Genomic DNA, 6,000 nt, shown 5'->3' with positions numbered 1-6,000 from the left:
TGCCAGTCCTCCTCACCCTTCTTCATCCAATCCACGGTCACAGGAGCGCGGCTCTGTCACTTCCCTTCCCCGCTCCTCCAAGTACTGGGCGATGCTGAGCTGAGCAGGTGTGAAGGATACACGGACCGTGCGGAAGGTAAGGACGCGGACAGCTGTGGCATCAGTGCATCAGTTTGCATGTGTTCCGATGAAAACATGTTTGGTGAGGTTAATAACGCAGAGAAGACGCCGGGGTGTTTTGACAGCTGGTGAATCAGTGTTGTTTACAACAGGCTGAGTGGGATGTGCGGAATGATGGAGAGCAGCTCGTGCAGCTTCTCTCCGCAATGCAGAATTATTAACGATTTGTCTGCAAACAAGCTGCAGTTTAAAAAAAAGAAAATAAAAAAAAAGCATCGTTCTAAACCGAATACAGCGAGATACCGTGTGTGCAGCACTGTGGGGTGCGGATGAGGTTACGTGTTACATGATCTGCAGCGGTACGTTCTGTGCGTGCACTTCCCTCCCAAATATTGTCGATGCGCTGCGTATCGTTGGTGTTGCGGTGTTTTGGTGGATCTCGCCTTAAAGTCAGTGAGTCCGTGTTAAATTCGGCGTTAATAAGAGAGGCCATAGTTCAGTATCAACGCTACCACTGACGATTAGGGAGGGACTGTAAACACTTGGTGTTTGATTGATTACGCATCTGTCACCTTCAGTGGCAGGTTGGGTCGTAAATGTTTTAATTCCCTACATCACTGGGTTATTTTGTCAGCAGGTGCTTAGGAAGGTGTGATGGGCGCGTCCAGACACACCAGACTGTTGGCGTCAGTGCAGAGAAGCTGTCTAATGCTGCTGTATGTTGTCAAAGTAAAGCTGTGTGTTCTCTCAGAGACAGTACATGACATGGTGACACAGAGGTGTTCTCACTTTAAACTGGACCATATGGCAAAACATGATTATCATTATTATTAAAATAACTAGAGGGTTTTATTTCTTCATATAATACAGTTTTTTAAGATGAAAATAACATTAAATGAGTTGTGTTTCCGCTAAAGTTTTAAGGACAAAATACAATTGTGACTTGCAGGTGTTTCCATTGAAGGGTGTTTTGCGCATGAGCCGTAATTCTTGTAAAAAGATGGTCAAAAGCAAAAGATTGCCACTACTGCTGTTGCTGGGATTGTTTTGAACTGTAAAACACAGAAAAAGTGTTTCCATTACACTTCTGCGATCAAGACATCTGAAAAGAACCACCTCATGAGAGTGTAAAAATGTTCTCGCGATATTTGAGAGGGTTCCATCACCATTTCTAGGGGTAATGGAAGCCCAACTGTTGTTAGCAGCACTAGCTTTAGCTTAGCCTGCTGTTAGCGACACTAGCATTAGCTTTAGAGGGACTATAGTACCTATTCAACGTGAGCGGGGTCGTCATAGCCGTTTCATACACGACACAAATACACAAACTACTGACGAGCAGAGCAGTTAATTTCGGTGTACTGAATCATTAGAATCAGTTTAATTAAAAGTAGAGCTGCAACTAACGATTATTTTCATAATAGATTAATCTGTCGATTATTTTCTCGATAAATCGATGAATTGTTTGGTCCATAAAATATCAGAAGACCTTAAAAAATGTTGATCGGTGTTTGTCAAACCTGGACATGATGATGTTCTCAAATGTCTTGTTTTGTCCACAAACCAAAATGATTGATCTTTAATGATTTTTTTGTTCCATAGCAAAGAAATGAAGAAAATATTCATATTTAAGAAGCTTAAACAATCTGAAATCTTGTTTTAATCATGAAAAAAACGCTTTGAATCGATTATCAAAGTAATTGTCGATTAATGTAGTAATCGATTCATCGATTACTACATTAATTTGGCTCTAATTAAAAGGATTAGTTCAGTACTTGCATGACCGGCGCACTGCTCTGTCTGGCGCAGTCACTGAACTGAAATGAAAAAATGAACAATTCTTGTGTCGGACGTCACGCTCATGACTCTTCCAGTGACGACACTCTATGACCAATCAGTTGTCTGTTGACGTCACATTTTACTATTTGTTTAGCTCACTTTGAACATCGCCAGAGCAGGTATAAAAAAAGCAATAGGTACCAAGTACGATCCCTTATGGAAAAGCAAAAAAAAAAATGAGTAGAGTAGTGCTCGAACTGTGTAGTGGAAAAGCAACATTAGAGTGGGAATGAGAGGTTATTAGAGCCATGCCTGTCAGCTGACTTGGCGGAGTTGCTCATGTTGCTAAAGTGATGCCGGTGTGATGTTCGCTTATTTTTAGGTGCAGTTAAATATCAGAGTACTGTTTTGCACTGCAGTTCTTAAAGTTGAAAAGAGGACAGACATTGGGGCTCGCAACTGGGCGGGTCAATGGGTGCCCTTGAGCAAGGCACCCATTGCAGATAAGGAGGTGTGTTGGAAGGATGGGTTCAATGCAGAGGACAAATTCACTGTTAGCAATTGGTGTGTGCAAACATTACAACTTCTAAAATCATATTAGATTCTCTAGAGTAATTCATAACCATGCAAGAACAGAAGATACAATTTGGTTTTTATAAAGGTTTTGATAAAACTGAAGGTTTATGAATTCCTCAACATCTGTTCATCTCAGACATTTATTCCCATCCAGCTTAAATATGTACTTCTGGATTATCATTTGATATATATCTCTCAAAATTGACATGTTTGGACACTGAGTGTGCACTGAAATATTTTTGACTGAGATTTTTTTATGTATGTTTTTTCCAGTTACAGGTGAAACCGTTCACTGTTTGTTTGTCCAGACTGAATCAGAGCCGTGAAGGTGGCACAACATGTCAGCGTGATTTCATGGTTGCCTGTCAGGAAAAGCACTTTATGAATCCTGTAAGCCTGGCTGCTGTTAATGCATCCTGTGCTGTCCTGTGTGCACCCTGAGGACACACTGTCTCCTTCATGCTAGGTGAATGAATTTACTCTGATGAGGTGTAGGCTAACAAAGCAGCATTTTGACATTGCATTCCCTCACTATGTGACCAAAATGGCTGAATATAGAGTTCTATGTGCTGTTCTTGTGCCAGCACATTGGCTGAAATGTGTACATAATACCACACCCTGTGAGATGTGGCTGCTCTGTGATGCATTCCGAGGCTGCAGCCTCCACTAGTGTCACATTCGCATGACTCAACATACACTCACCGATACAAGGCATTTTCTATTTCACAATCTCTTGAAATCTCCCCCCGTCTTAATTTAACCGGCATAATTATGAGGCACAGTATTGTGAATGTCTGCCATCTAAGATTAAGGTAATTTTAAGAGTGTTTTTTTTTTTTTGCAGATTAGATCTGTTTCCAGATGTCCTACAGAACCCTTCGTGACTAATTCCCGGGCAAAGAGTCAAAGTGGTAAATAAGATTTAAAAAGAAGCTAAACTGATTGGAAACCTTGCCATTTGGCAGCATTGGGGCTAGTTTAATGTTAGACCGAAAGCCCCCAGGAGAAGATTCGGCAACGACGAGCAGACTATACGTGCATAGAAACACTCGCACACACACAAACAGCAGCTTCTATTGCTGCAGTTGTCTTCATTGTGTGCACACGTCTGTGTGTCTCTCTCTCTCTCCCGTTGACAAAACATGTGATGCTCTAGTCTTAGTGCTTCCTTTAAATTGCTCAGCAATTTACGCACTGGTCATCAATGGGGAGATCCACTAATGGTACGGTAGTAAGGCAGAGACATGACGTCTGCTGTGTTTGCTTGGAGACAGACCTCTCTGTTCATGCCTGAGGAAGAGAAAAGGCCTCAGTCCCCATCTGCCACCACTGACTGTTTGAATGCAGCGCCTGCAGTTAATTCTCCCTCTGTCGACTGTTCCCCACTTGCATGTGACCCATAGATCTTATGTGGAGGGACATCGTTGTGTAACGAAAAACTCTACACAACACGCACTTGTGCTGTGTCCACAGTTTCCCCCAGGATATCGTGTTGTTGCACATGATTACAACAAATTCATTGTGAAATTGGTATGTGTGACCAGTCGCCATAGTTTCCTCAGTCATAAAAGTCCACTGTGCTAAATATTGAGCGACAAACATGGACAATATGTCACCAAACTGACGTTATTGCTTCTGGTTAGGGAGATGCAGTCCTGTGAAAAGGATGTCTCTCATTTACTGTAGCAGCAAAAACTACTGCTAAAGTTTTTTTGCTTGTTTGTTACCACATGCATTATGATTGATGGTTGAACTTGGATTGCTCTCTTGACTGGGGATTTGTGTGGTTATGCAATTATAATAATGTGTAAGTTTTATATATATATATAAAATAAAAAATCATCCTAAATCATACACTTTATTTATTATGTGTATGAATAAAGTTTGGCCGTCTGGGCTGAAGTTTTATTTCTGACACCACCTTTGATTTTGATGAAAACAAACACAGGCTAGTTTGCTTCAATTGAAAGTCCATATTAATAATCCTACAACTGCAATGGATTTGCTTTGTGGTTGTGTGTGTCTGTGTGTGTGCTCACACAAATGTGTGAGTGTTACACATCTAGCACTTCTGCAGTCTATTTGTAACTTGTCATATGTGTTTATCAGGGAGAAATATACAAAATGTTCTGCATAAATGGTCTTTGACATAGCATTAAATCTACTCTTTCATCATTGTTATCGTTCATTTACTAACAAGACAAAAGGTTTTTAAAGAAATGGCTTGGCTTAATAAAACCAGTGAGTCATTATACTCTCCTTTTAGATGTAACTCATTTATTTTCATGACAGAACATTTAATCTCTTCCACCATTTTTATCAGTTGTGATTTTGTCTTTTGGAGAAGCCTCGAGGATGCTCAGTGTTTCACATGGTTTCTGTGGTTTGTCTTTCTGCCAAAGTGAGGTCTCATTCCAAATCTGATTACTTCATTTCCATTAAGATAATCTGGACTAGACGAGCTGTTAGTGTCCAGAAATTGTCTGGTATCTCTCTCTGTCATCCATGGAGGAAATATAGTGTCATTGATCAATGTCATCGACGTGTTATCACACAGTACTTAGACATTTTGTGTTTAGACACAAGGATTTGTTATTTGGAGCAAATGAGGATAAATTCTTCAAAACCTCACTAAACTTCATTGTTCTGGTTTAAGGCCGTCTCCAAGTTTTAAAATATTGCTATATTTAGCAACAGTGAAGATCTGTAACTAGGTTACATGTGACAAGATTTCATGTCTTTTCTCTGATTCATTGCTCGTTTTTTTTTTTTTGGAGTTATTTTTAGACTTTACAATCAAAGAAAATATCTTGGGATTCATGGGCTCAATTAAAAGGAGATTACAACTGTATGCCCTTCACCTGTCAATATAGACCAGCCATTTAAATTTTTCATAATATTATTTGGCTCCCTTCAAGTCAGCAGCACAAAAAAAATGTTTAATAATTAGCAGAAGAAACCTTAGCTTCAGTGGAATGCGTTCAGTTACCATAATATTATTTTACTCAACACATTGCTAATTGAATGATTGGATTTGTTGAGACAGTACTAGAGCGAAGTAAAAGAGACGCTAAGGTCAACTAGTTCAGACAACCTTATCCCCAATTAAGTAGTCAATTTCAAGCATCTTCTTGTGATTAAGTCTTAATTAAAGTACTCCTCAAAGTGTCAAGTTACCTCGTGTGAATGTGTTCAACGTTCGGCTGAGCAGAAATATAATGTTACACACAGTGGACTCATTTCTCCCACATGGGAGTCTTGAGCCATCTGTTTCAGAGACAGTGTTTACAGGGCTGCAGAGGAGCTTCGCGGGAGATGTTAAAGATCAATTCCGTTTGGTTGTGCGGGGTTTCAAAAACATGGAAGTGTCTCATTTCTGACACAGCTCTACCATATAGAAAATGTCTAAAATTCCCAATCGTAATCAAACACAGATTATTTCTGTAAATCTTTGGGAAAGCTCTAAACTAAAGGCGTAGCTACTTTATAGCTATACAAATAATCACCTTTGTTGCTCACAAAGTCTGA

The 6,000-nt window shown here is 39.9% G+C and overlaps 1 protein-coding gene across 1 annotated transcript in view; it reads left to right on the top strand.

Annotated features, from left to right (window-relative positions):
- LOC131470258 (contactin-1a-like) overlaps positions 1–6,000 on the top strand; it is a 56,947-nt gene continuing 50,947 nt past the window's right edge. Inside the window, exon 1 of the mRNA XM_058645964.1 lies at positions 1–136. The gene's annotated coding sequence lies outside the window, so the exon portion shown is untranslated. The remainder of the gene's footprint in view (positions 137–6,000) is intronic.

The sequence above is a fragment of the Solea solea genome, chromosome 12 (genome assembly GCF_958295425.1).
Source record: "Solea solea chromosome 12, fSolSol10.1, whole genome shotgun sequence".
NCBI lineage: Eukaryota > Metazoa > Chordata > Actinopteri > Pleuronectiformes > Soleidae > Solea > Solea solea.
The sequence above is the reverse complement of the archived record's forward strand: the minus strand, read 5'-3'. Positions and strand labels throughout refer to the sequence as shown.